This window comes from Capra hircus, chromosome 4, assembly GCF_001704415.2.
Source record: "Capra hircus breed San Clemente chromosome 4, ASM170441v1, whole genome shotgun sequence".
Taxonomy (NCBI): domain Eukaryota; kingdom Metazoa; phylum Chordata; class Mammalia; order Artiodactyla; family Bovidae; genus Capra; species Capra hircus.
Window position 1 is genome coordinate 55,392,558 of NC_030811.1, and position 14,289 is coordinate 55,406,846.

Sequence of the window (14,289 nt, forward strand, 5' to 3'; positions counted from 1 at the left end):
TTCCCATAGTCAAGCTAATTAACATATCTCTTCACATAATTAACTTTGTGTGTGTGTGTGTACTAAATGAACCTGAAATCTCTCTTAGCAAATTTCTAATATTCAATATAGTATTATTGATGATACTCATCAGACTGTACCTTAGATCTCTAGACTTACTCCTCCAGCATAACTGCAGTTTTGTACGTTTTGACTAACATTTCCACTCTAATTGAGAGATTTTAATATTCTCATCTTTTAAGGTCAAGCATGAAATAAAATATGAAAAAGATATTAACATTATAATTTATAATAAACAATAGCAAAATATTTAATTAAATATTCTTTGTCAATGTTCTTGGAATATTTATTAAGCTATCTAAGAAATAGTTATGTACTTGTTAGATATCTACAGGGGCTTCTCTTGTAGCTCAGTCGGTAAAGAATCTGCCTGAAATACAGGAGACCTGGGTTTGATTCCTGGGTCGAGAAGGTCCCCTGGAGAAGGAAATGGCAACCCACTCCAGCATTCTTGCCTGGAGAATCCCATGAACAGAGGAGCCTGGCAGACTACAGTCCATGGAGTCGCAGGAGTCAGACACGACCTAGCGACTAAACCACCACCAGCATCTATAAATCACATGGCAAGAGTATTTCATTGATATCGTATATACACACATACTCACAAATAATGTATAGACCACTGCCATAGACATAAATGCAGTAATGTCTGATTCAATAATAAAAGTATAAGTGACACTCTTCTCCAAACAAACAAAACTCCAGATCTAAGACTTGGGGACTAAGTTTTCCATCTTAAAGAAAAGTACAGAAAATGAAACGTTAAAACCATAAATTCACATAATTTGAATAATAATGGAGAACATTTCATATAAAATTGGAGAATTGGAACAAAAGCACTGATCTGAGGCTAATTCATAGTACTAATTGCTTTCACAATCAAACAAGAAAAAACTAAAAGTAAGCATTTGTCTCAAGATATAATCATACAAGCAATAAGGTAAGCATAATTAGAGATCAACGGACAGGTAGAAATGAGTAATGTGCGAAGCAAAGAACAAATGATTTGATAAGTGAAATCCAAGCACTAGTTTTAATTTTTGGGGGGAAAAAGAAAAAAAGCAACACTGTCAAAAAAAATAAAAGAGAATAATGCATACAAACAAAATTAAATAATCTAAGTAAAATTAGAGAAAAGACACATGATCTCTCATATAAAAAATAAACTGTGTAATATGCAAACCCTTTTCTAAATTATGAAGATACACAAGTACTATTAGTGAGACTAAAACCACAGATAATTAACAAGGATGATATTTTAAGAAAAAAATATATTTATATCATTAAATTTTATACTAGTATTATTTACCAACACATATGAATACATACATATATATACATGTGCATACATATATGTACATATACATATATATATATACATGTGTTGCTGCTGCTGCTGCTGCTAAGTCGCTTCAGTCGTGTCCGACTCTGTGCAACCCCAGAGACGGCAGCCCACCAGGCTCCCCTGTCCCTGGGATTCTCCAGGCAAGAACACTGGAGTGGGTTGCCATTTCCTTCTCCAATGAGTGAAAGTGAAAAGTGAAAGTGAAGTCACTCAGTCGTGTCTGACTCCTAGCGACCCCATGGACTTCAGCCTTCCAGGCTCCTCCGTCCATGGCATTTTCCAGGCTAGAGTACTGGAGTGAGGTGCCATTGCCTTCTCCAATATACATGTGTGTGTGTATATATATATATATATATATATATATATATATATATATATAATTGGGCTTCCCTGGTGGCTCAGACAGTAAAGAATCTGCCTGCAATGCAGGAGACCTAGGTTCAATCTCTGAGTCAGGAAGATCCCCTGGAGAAGGGAATGGCTACCCACTCTAGTATTCTCGCCTGGAAAATTCCATGGACAGAGGAGCCTGGTGGGCTATAGTCCATGCGGATGCAAAGAGATGGACATGACAGAGCAATTAACACTTACACTTTTCGTATATAAAATTAACAAAATAACCTAGCTACATAAACAATACATAGAGAGAACCAAAAAAAATAAGTTTATCTAAAAGTATCTCTTAGAATGGCCATGAACTGCAATGCTATAAAAAAAAATTATGTGATTTTCTGCACTTCAGATAATGTAAACATTTATAAATCTTTCCAGTTCCTTACAGATGTTTTAAAAACCTGATATCAAAATATGACTAAAATAATTCACAAAATTGATAAATTCTACCTGTGAATACATATGCAAAATATTTTAATAACATAGTGATGACTTAAGTTCAATAAAATATAAAAGAATACCAATCCTTGAACAACTCTCTTTTATTCTGAAATTTCTATAGTGTTTCAGCAATTGAAAAACTAATACAGCTTATCATTGACTACTATAATAAATTATGAAAATAAATATTACAACTTGATGAAAAAAAGTGTATGTTTATAAAATATTTCATTCTATCAACATAAATTTCAGATTGATGAAATTTAAGATAGACAATTAAATGCAAAAAAGAAAAGCAAATTATAAAAGGGCTAAAGGGACTTCTGTGGTGGTCCAGTGGTTAGGGCTCTGAGCTTCCACTGCAAGAGACACAACTCTGACCTCTGGTTGGAGAGCTAAGATCCCATATGCCTCATAACACTGCCAATAAATAAATAAATCCATTTAAAAAAAAAAAGGTTTACAAATAAATGTAGATGTATATTTACTTCATTTGAAATAGCGAATGATTTTAAAAGCTTTACTTAATGGGGTATTGGGATTAACATATGTACACTGTGTTCAGTTGCTTCAGTCATGTCCGGCTCTTTGTGACCCCACGGACTGCAGCTTGTCAGGCCTCTCTGTCCATGGGATTTTCCAGGCAAGAATATTGGAGTAGGTTGCCATGCCCTCCTTCAGTGGATTTTCCCGACCCAAGAATTGAACTTGCATCTCCTGCATTGCAGAAGGGTTCTTTACCGCTGAGTCACAGGCGAAGCCCATATATATACCACTCTGTATAAAACAGATAACTAATGAGAACCTATTGCTTAACACAGGGAACTCTGCTTGATGTGTGGAGACCTAAATGGAAAAGAAATCTAAAAGAGGGTGGATATATGTATACATATAGCTAATTCATTTTTCTGTACAGCAGAAACTAACATAACAATGTAAAGCAACTATATACCAATAAAATTTTTAAATTAATTAATTAATTAGAAATTTTTTAAAGTTTTACTTAAAATACAAGGACAATTAAATTAATAATTTTTTCTACCCAAAATGAAAACCTATATGTGAAAAACAACCATAAAGAATAAAAAGGTAAATGACAAGCTTGGAGTATATTTTCATCATAAAGAAAAAAGATTGTGATTTTTTGCTATATAAATATTATTACATATCAAACATCCAACAATAATAATATCTTTCCGTAAATTTAAAAATGGACCATCATCAGTAATGTCACTTAGAGCATATTCCATTAAAAGTTCCAAAAGCAAATAATAATCTCAAAATATGCAGGGAAGAAAATAACAAAATATAAAAGTAATTATTAAATGTCAGAGCAAATAAATTAAAACTCTTTGCAAGGGAAGGAAAGTTTCTTAACCTAAGGTTATCTGTGAAATCTCGATAACAAATATCAATCCTAACAAAGAAACCTTAGAAGAAATTTCACTAAACCAGGAACAAAACATTGCTTTTATTCAACATTGAACTAAAAGTCAAAGCAGAATGACAACACTATGAAGTAAGTGGTGTATAAACTTAAAAACTCTTCACATTTGCAGGCAAGATGACTGTCTATATAGAAATCTCAAGGGAATAGATAGATGTATTATTAGAATAATAAGATTTATCAAGCTTATTGAATTCTAGAGCAAAATGCAAAAATCAGTATTATTCCCATGCATCAGCAATAACCAAAGGAGAACATTAAAGGAAAAAAAAAAGAATTTCTTTCATAATTTTGACAAAAACAATAAACCTATAGAAGTGCCTTGGAATATATCTAAATGAAGACTCAGAATATTTATTAAAAATTATACTTTATTACCATATTTCATAATGAAGACATAAATAAAAAACAGTTATGTTCATGAATGGGAAAATTCAATGTCATAAATTAACTCTTTACCAATTAATCTAGAAATGCAACACAGCTTCAATAAAATTTCTGATAGGGTTTTTGTAGGTAGGACTTGCAAAATTGTCTTAAAGTTCATATGTACCAGTAAAGGGCAAAGAAAAGCTAAGACAATTATGAGGATCATGGAGGATGAATTTGCCCTACTAGAAATCAATAGATTTATTACATAGGGCTTCCCTGATAGCTCAGTTGGTAAAGAATCTGCCTGCAATGCAGGAGACCCTGGTTCAATTCCTGGGTCGGGAAATCCCCTGAAGGGATAGGCTATCCACTCCAGTATTTTTGGGCTTTCCTTGTGGCTCAGCTGGTGAAGAATCCATCCACAATGCTGGAGACCTGGGTTCAATCCCTGGGTTGGGAAGATCCCTTGGAGAAAGGAAAGGCTACCCACTCCAATATTCTGGCCTGGAGAATTCCATGACTGTATAGTCCGTGGGGCCACAAAGGGTCCTATACGACTGAACAATTTTCACTTTCACAATTGGAATTGTCTCTGTGCCATTGCTAAAATAAAATGAATGACCAACAAAACAGATCAGAAACAGATCCGACCCCTATATACATGGAAATAATGTCAGACAGAGCATTTCAAAATCAGTGGAGAAAGGATGAACTGAATTGGCCATTCATATGGAAAATATAGAAAATAAAACCCTTGGTTTGCCTTGGCTTGCCTCCTGCTGCTGCTACTGCTAAGTCACTTCAGTCATGTCCGACTCTGTGTGACCCTATAGATGGCAGCCCACCAGGCTCCGCCGTCCCTGAGATTCTCCAGGCAAGAACACTGGAGTGGGTTGCCATTTCCTTCTCCAATGCATGAAAGTGAAAAGTGAAAGTGAAGTCGCTCAGTCGTGTCCAACCCTCAGCGACCCCATGGACTGCAGCCTTCCAGGCTCCTCCGTCCATGGGATTTTCCAGGCAGAAGTACTGGAGTGGGGTGCCATTGCCTACTCCGGGCTTGCCTCATACACAAAGATAAATCCCAAGTGGAACAAAGGTCTAAATGTGAAAGACAAAACTGGTACTTACAGAAGAACTTACAGGAGAAAATACAGAGGGTTACATTTATGACCTCACAATAAGAAACAATTTCCTCAACAGGACACTCAAAAAGTATATACTATATCACCCTATAAATAGAAATATTGATAACTGCTTCCTTATAATTACTATTGGTCCACCAAAGATAGCATAACCAAAGTTCAAGGACCAGTCATGAAGTAGAAGATATTTGCAACTTACATACAACAAAATATTCATTCCCAGATTTAATAATGTCTAAAAGTCAATAAGAAAAAGGCAAATGACTAAACAAAAACGGACAAAGCATATAAATATATATTCACAGAAAAGTTGGCCAATAAAGAAAAAATGCTTCATCCCATTATAATCAGGAGTAGATAAATTTAAATAAGATATGTTTTTAGATCCAAAATATTGGCAAAATTTTTAGATTTTGATACCACCAAATGTTGATAAGCCTGTAGAGAAAGGGGAGGACATACTGCCAGGGAGATTATGAATTGGTACAAACATTTTGCAAAGCAGTTTTCAAAGCAGTTTAGCAAAATCTGGTAAAGTTTAAGACACAGAGTCTCTGAGTCATCCATTTCATTTTTAGTAGATGCCCTAGAGTGATCTTCACATATATGCAGAAGAATGAAAGTATAAGAATATTTTTTTTCGCAACACAAATAATAAGAAACTGAAAACAATGTAAAGGCAATCAAATCAATAACAAGAATGTTAAAAGTAATATAGTCATATAGTACAATAATACACAGCAGTGATAATAAGCAAGTTATCCACATGGAAAAATATCACAAATATAAGGTGGAGGCAAACAAATCACAATTGGGTGCATAAATACATAAAAAATATAGTGGCCTTAGTAACATTCATTATGTACTAGTGCATTTAAAGCAAAAGCATAAAAATATGCAAGGAAAAATTTAACACCAAATTCAGGATCTTGGTTAACTGGCAAGCAAGGAAGGGCTGAGGAAATGGAATCAGGACAAGATAAACCCAGGGCTTCCACTTTATCGGTAGTTTCCTTTAAAAGAAAAATCTGGATTATGAATAACTATGGCAAAATGTTTCACTTTAATAGACCTGAATGATGAAAAACGAAAGACATTTGCTGTTATTTTTTTAAACCCTTGTGTTTGAAATATTTCCCAATGTGAGAAAATTTAACAAAAACCAAAGGTGGGATTTCGTTGGTGGCACAGTGGACAAGAATCCGCCTGCCAATCAGGAGACACAGGTTCAGGCCCTGGGCTGGGAAGATTCCACATACCACAGAGCAACTAAGCCCACGCACTACAAGTACTGAGCCTCAATGCTGCAACTACTGAAGCCCAAGAGCCTAGAGCCTGTGCTCTGCAGCAAGAGGAGCCACCACCATGAGAAGCCCACACATCACCACGAAGAGTAGCCCCGCTTGCCACAACTACAGAAAGCCCGAGCAAAGCAGCAAAGACTCAGCACAGCCCAAAAAAAAAATTAGTTAATTAAAAAAATAATAATAAAGGTTTCTGTAGGAATTTTGTTAGACAAAATAATGTAAATGAAGCCATTTTCAACCTCAGTAGTGATTTAAGAAATAGAAATTTAAATTACACTAAAATAGACATGTATGGACACAAGAGTTGGACTATAGAGAAAGCTGAGCACAGAAAAATTGATGCTTTTGAACTGTGGTGTTGGAGAAGACTCTTGAGAGGCCCTTGGACAGCAAGGAGATCCAACCAGTCCATCCTAAAGGAGAGCAGTCCTGGGTGTTCATTGGAAGGACTGATGTTGAAGCTGAAACTCCAATACTTTGGCCACCCAATGCAAAGAGCTGACTCATTGGAAAAGACTCTGATGCTGGGAAAAATTGAGGGCAGGAAGAGAAGGGGATAACAGAGGATGAGATGGTTGGATGGAGTCACCAACTCAATGGACATTAGTCTGGGTAAACTGCAGGAGGTGGTGATGGACAGGGAGGCCTGGCGTGTTGCAGTGCATGGGGTCACAAAGAGTAGGACATGACTGAGTGACTGAACTGAATTGAAAATAGACAAATGAGTTACTAAACTGATGGAGGTATAAGAAATCATAATGATCTAATATTGGCAAGAATACTCATTGTTTTCTGAAGGCAATAAAACAATACATATCAGAAATAATGCAAATGGTTTACCTTCTAAGCTGTGTGTACCGTCTAGAATGTCATCCTAAAACAAGAAATGTGAAAAAATAGAACTAGCCTAGATATCCAACATAGAAAATAGTTTAAATAAATAATTCTGGGTGTCATGCAGTGATAAATTAGAATACAACTGGTATTTTATACCACAGTGGTTACAGACTTAGAGTTAGGAGACAAAAACAAATGTGGTAGTCACTCAGTTGTGTCCCATTCTTTGTGACCCCATGGACTGTAGCCCGCCAGGCCCATCTGTCCATGGCATTCACCAGACGAGAATATGGAGTGGCTAGCCATTCCCTTCACCAGGGGATCTTCCCACCCAGGTCTCCCATATTATAGACAGATTGCATGTTCCTACAGGAAAGTGAAAGAGAAGAATGAAAAAGCTGGCTTAAAACTCAACATTTAGCAAACTAAGATGATGGTATCCAGTCCCATCACTTCATGCTAAATAGATGGGAAAACAATAGAAACGGTGACAGACTTTATTTTTTGGATCTCCAAAATCACTGCAGATGATGACTGCAGCCATGAAATTAAAAGACGCTTGCTCCTTGGAAGAAAAGCTATGACCAACCTAGATAGCATATTAAAAAGCAGAGACATTACTTTGCTGACAAAGGTCTGTTTAGTCAAAGCTAAGGTTTTTCAAGTAGTCGTATATGGATGTGAGATTTGGACCATAAAGAAAGCTGAGCGCCAAAGAATCAGTGCTTTTGAACTGTGGTTTGTTAGAGAAGACTCTTGAGAGAGTCCCTTGGACTGCAAGGAGATCCAACCAGTCCATCCTAAAGGAGATCAGTCCTAAATATTCATTGGATGGACTGATGCTGGAGCTGAAACTCCAATAGTTTGGCCACCTGATGCGAAGAACCGACTGATTGGAAAAGACCCTGATACTGGGAAAGATTGAAGGCAGGAGGAGAAGGGGACGACGGAGGATGAGATGGTTAGATGGCATCACCGACTCAATGGACATGAGTTTGACTAGGCTCCGGGAGCTGGTGATGGACAGGGAAGCCTGATGTGCTGCAGTCCATGGGGTCACAAGAGTTGGACATGACTGAGTGACTGAATTGAACAGTAAAGTATCTCAATTTGCTTATATAAAATTATGTGTTTAAACCATAAAATGCACATAAAAATTAAATATGAGATAAACTACAAGTGATAGTTTGGTGACTATCTCATGGTGATGAGTTTCAGGTAATATTTGTTTTCTGTACCTTTTTTACCTTTTATATCATACAAATTTAAATGCTTTAAGCAAGTTTCTAACCCTTAGCCCTCTGACAACAACAACAATAAAAAATCAATCTATTGATCCATCAAGAGACAGAGAGGGAGAGATCACAGTACCAACAGTGGCAGTCTCTAGATGATAGAATTACATGCGGCGTTTCCTTCTTTTGCTCATCCATATTTTCTAATTTGACTATGCAGAATGATTATTCAACAAAGATAATCCTAAATGTTAATGTTTACAACTTAAATATATTGGGGGACTTAGAGAAAACTAAATTATTAATGTTTTGCTAGTAGAATTTTTGCTCCAAAGCAGATTTGGAAAAGGTACTTTCATATCCTATATCCAGATTGGTCTTCTTTCTCATCAGTTACCACCAAACTAGAATCTGTCTATTCTCTCTCAGGTTTTCCCTTCCCTCTGATCACCTCCTTTCCTTTTCTCTTTCTCTCCCTCTTCCCTTCCCGTTTTTCTCTCTCTGCCTCTTCTCTCTTCCTCATTTTCTTCAGTAGGCAGACAAATTCCACAGTCCCTGCTATCTTCCTCTTTTTTTCCTCTACCAATAACCACTTCCCCTTGTTGTTATTGCCCTTGATGAATGACACCTCCACACTGAAGAATGTGGATGAAACGGCAACCATTTGCTCTCTTGTGCTAAACTGTGTTCTTCTTAGGAATAGGAATTTTGTCCTATTTACCCAGTATTCCCAAGCCTAACCCAGTGCCTGACCTATTGTGGAATCCCACACATACATGTTGCCTCCCCACAATGGTCTTTACCATCCAGGCTTCTCTTGCTTGAGCCAAGAGTTCCCAGTTCTAATTCATGGAGACTTAATGTTGCAGCAGTGCATTATGGGCAGAGTATAATGACTTATAATGTAATACATCTTAAAATGAAATACATGGTACTTTTAATGATTTCACTTATATGGGTTTCAATATTTTATATGAATATATCCAATTTGTACATTCTTTTTAAATGTATAAATTGCTCTTTCAATCTTTTCAAGTTGCATTTAGTACTAAGTAATGTAGACAATTTACTTTGCTTTTGTACAATTTGCAGCAACATGTCTCAGAAAGCTGGTTTACCTGAATATATGTGGAATCAGTTGCTGAACTTTACATTCCAGTCAATTGCAATTACTATTAAGAAGCAGTTCCTTGTTAATTAACAATTACATCAACACACAGTTTTCAGTGTCCCAACCCCACTCCAGTACTCTTGCCTGGAAAGTCCTATGGATGGAGGAGTCTGGTGGGCTGCAGTCCATGGGGTCGCTAAGAGTCAGACATGACTTCACTTTCACTTTCACTTTTCACTTTCATGCATTGAAGAAGGAAATGGCAACCCACTCCAGTGTTCTTGCCTGGAGAATCCCAGGGACGGGGGAGCCTGGTGGGCTGCTGTCTATGGGGTCGCACAAAGTCGGACACGACTGAAGCGACTTAGCAAGCAGTTTTAATTACATTCCAACTCCAAAGAAAGGCAATGCCAAAGAATGCTCAAACTACCACACAATTGTACTCATCTCACATGCTAGTAAAGTAATGCTCAAAATTCTCCAAGCCAGGCTTCAGCAATGCATGAACCGTGAACTTCCTGATGTTCAAGCTGGTTTTAGAAAAGGCAGAGGAACCAGAGATCAAATTGCCAACATCTGCTGGATCATGAAAAAAGCAAGAGAGTTCCAGAAAAACATTTATTTCTGCTTTATTGACTATGCCAAAGCCTTTGACTGTGTGGATCACAATAAACTGTGGAAAATTCTGAAAGAGATGGGAATACCAGACCACCTAACCGGCCTCTTGAGAAATCTGTATGCAGGTCAGGAAGCAGCAGTTAGAACTGGACATGGAACAACAGACTGGTTCCAAATAGGAAAAGGAGTACGTCAAGGCTGTATATTGTCACCCTGCTTATTTAACTTCTATGCAGAGTACATCATGAGAAACGCTGGACTGGAAGAAACACAAGCTGGGATCAAGATTGCTGGGAGAAATATCAATAACCTCAGATATGCAGATGACACCACCCTTATGGCAGAAAGTGAAGAGGAACTAAAAAGCCTCTTGATGAAAGTGAAAGTGGAAGTGAAAAAGTTGGCCTAAAGCTCAACATTCAGAAAACAAAGATCATGGCATCCGGTCCCAACACTTCATGGGAAATAGATGGGGAAACAGTGGAAACAGTGTCAGACTTTATTTTTCTGGGCTCCAACATCGCTGCAGATGGTGATTGCAGCCATGAAATTAAAAGATGCTTACTCCTTGGAAGAAAAGTTTTGACCAACCTAGATAGTATATTCAAAAGCAGAGACATTACTTTGCCGACTAAGGTCCATCTAGTCAAGGCTATAGTTTTTCCTGTGGTCATGTATAGATGTGAGAGTTGGACTGTGAAGAAGGCTGAGTGCCGAAGAATTGATGCTTTTGAACTGTGGTGTTGGAGAAGACTCTTGAGAGTCCCTTGGACTGCAAGGAGATCCAACCAGTCCATTCTGAAGATCAGCCCTGGGATTTCTTTGGAAGGAATGATGCTAAAGCTGAAACTCCAGTACTTTGGCCACCTCATTCGAGGAGTTGACTCATTGGAAAAGACTGTGATGCTGGGAGGGATCAGGGGGCAGGAGGAGAAGGGGATGACCGAGGATGAGATGGCTGGATGGCATCACTGACTCGATGGACGTGAGTCTGAGTGAACTCTGGGAGTTGGTGATGGACAGGGAGGCCTGGCATGCTGCGATTCATGGGGTCGCAGAGTCGAACACGACTGAGCAACTGAACTGAACTGAACTGATTGCAATTATCACAGTATTCTTTCCTCTTGTAAAAAAACGTTTATTTGCTTATTGCTCATATTTGGCTGTCCTGGGTCTTTGTCGCTGTGCGGGCTTTTCTCTGGTTGCGCTGCGTGGGCTTCTCACTGCAGCGGCTTCTCTTGGTGCAGAGTACCGGCTCCAGGGCACATGGGCTTCAGTACTTGCGGCTCCCGAGTCTAGAGTGCATGCTCAATAGTTGTGTCACATGAACTAGTTGCCCCAAGGCATGTGGATCTTCCTGGCGCAGAGATCAAACCCGCGTCTCCTGCATTGGCAGGTGGATTCTTTACCACTGAGCCACCAGGGAAGCCCCTATTCTTTCCTCTTTAGAAATAAAATGTCAAGAAATTAAGTACCTAGACTAAGCTTTTGAGAAGGACCAAAAGTCAAGGCAGGATCTTTTTAATTCAGATCTACTCCTCCTTCCATACTAAATTCATTCAACAAATATTCAGTGAGTACTTATACATACAAGAACCTGCTCTTGGTACTGGGGATACAAATGGAACCCAAAGAGAACTTAGTCTCATAGAGCTTTCAAGATTTAGGAAGCCAATTAATTGTTAAAATACAATTGTGCTAAGTGTCAAAAGCAAAAAATAAAAAATGAATTGAAATCTACTCACGTCCCAGTAACAGCCAAGCACAGATCTGAGTGCATTGATAAAGCATCATTTTAACTTCTTGGCAACATTTCAGGGCTGACTCTGTGTCAGGCACACTTCCAGGGACTTTCCATCAATTAATTCATGGACTCCTCCCTTGGAGGTGGATTCTATCATTATCATTCCCATTACACAGATGGGTTAACTGATACAGAGAGACTGTGTGGCTCCCCACGGCCACACATCTCAGAGCCCCTGACTATCTCTTATTTCTGGTTGCCTTCTAAATTGCCTTTGACAGAACCCCTGTGATGATAAGCTCTTAGTTCTTGCCTTAAATCCTAGTTCAGAAAGTCTACTGAAACAGAGTTGCTCAAGATAAAACTTAGATCATGACGCTTGGAAGATATTGATTTCTATGATAACCTCCTATATGAGAACCAACTTTGGCATCCATACTTTCATACCTGGGTTATTATCATTGGCTTCCTCAATGCTGTGATTTGCTAACTTGAAGGTAAAAATGGACCCTGTTGGCCCTGAGAAGAGGGGCTGGAGTGCCCATCTCTTTTGTTGTTTGCTTGGCTAGGTGGTCTTATCTTTTTGGTGGGGCTGGGAGGGGAATCAGTGCACAGGGAAGAGAATAGCCAGAATGGAGGGAACGGATTGCTGGCGACTGCCTGTTCCCAAGACAGATTAGGATCAGGACACTGGTGCAGCACAAGTCTCAGTGGCTCTGTCCCTTGGCTCAGTCGCCTGGCCTCAATTTGAGTCCAATTGCTTAATTTTCTGCACACCCCATGAAAGCCAATTCCCATGCTGCTCTGTGTCTTCTTTATATTTCTCCATAATGCCGTCTCTGGCTGTTTAACTGCGGCAGGCTTTATGATAAGGGTTACTGTTTGTTTTTTTCTTCGTTGGCAGTAGGCAAAGACTTAATTTTAAGAGGCACACTCAAACTCAAACAGCCCTGAACGACTTACACAGAAAGCAGGGTGTTTTCTAGGCTTGTTTTTGAAATATTACAATTTTTTTATTAGGCAATTTTATCATTGTTATAAATAAGTAATTGTACTGGGGAGAAGGGATAATCCTTATTTAATTAAATTCATCTATACTCCCAGGTTGGCAGCAACAAGACATATGTGAGACTAATACCCACAGCCTGCCTCTTTGCATGTGCAATTAAAAATTCACTCTACAGTAGCACTGCCAGCTTCGTGTTGCTTTTGGCATTTACAAATTCTTTTATTTTGTGACTTTTTTTTTTACCATACACATATGCTGGAGCAGATGTTGCTTATTTGTTGTTTATTCAAATCTGTAGGCTCTGGCAGCTAACTCCATTGTTCTGTAATGAAGCTTTATTCACTGTCCTGTATTAGGACCCAGCGCCTGCACGAGAGGCTGCGTTAGCTCCCAGTAGGACACCACAATTATTGCCCTTGTAGTTGGCTGTTTATAGTCGGAAGCTTGCAATGGGGAGAAAAATCAACAACAACAAAGGGCTGGGTGGTTACGTTCGGGGTGAATGGAAAGGAACGGAACAGGCGGGAAGGTCACCCTGCCTTACTCTGCTCCGTAGTTCTGCCTGGTGGCCTCGGCCTGGCATACAGGCTCATCTGTTGTGGGGATTTGGGGTCTGAGTCTGGGAAGCAGTCCTTCCCTGCTCTTTCTCTTCTTTTTCTTTCTTTTAGTCTCTCTAGCTGTTTAATTCGTTCACAAGCAGGGTGTCTAGTGCATCTTCCCACCCCCTCCTCCACCCCCCTTTTTCCCAGTGCATACACAGATTCATTAGCAGCCACACTTAGTCCAGCACAAAACTCTTCCTTCCATATATCACACCCTCGTCACATCCTTCCTCATCCACGTACTGTTTCTGGCTGCCTGTGTCTTGGGGTAGCCACACTTCATAAAGTCGAGAATGTCAGGTCCACGTTGACCAAAATAAAGACCTGCTGATCCCTAGAGCTCCAATGCCAATTTGGAGACATTCGCCTTCTGGAAAACCCCTGTCTTGGCCAGGAGGCAATCAATCAGAGATGTAACCACCTCCATCTGGCACATTATGACATGGAACCTCACTATTAACACATTTGTGATTCATCTTGTCCCAACGAGTGGTGCCAGGGATCAAACCACATCCTCCCTCCCCGTGGCAGCTGGGAGCACTCTAGCTTCCCAGCATGCAGAGTTAACACATTGGCTCCTGTGATATCGCAAGTAACAATTCTTTTAATTATCACACCTTCCCTCC

The 14,289-nt window shown here is 39.0% G+C and overlaps 1 protein-coding gene across 2 annotated transcripts in view; it reads left to right on the plus strand.

The window, feature by feature from the left end:
• CCDC129 (coiled-coil domain containing 129) overlaps positions 1–14,289 on the plus strand; it is a 109,521-nt gene that overhangs the window by 60,297 nt on the left and 34,935 nt on the right. The window lies entirely within an intron of this gene.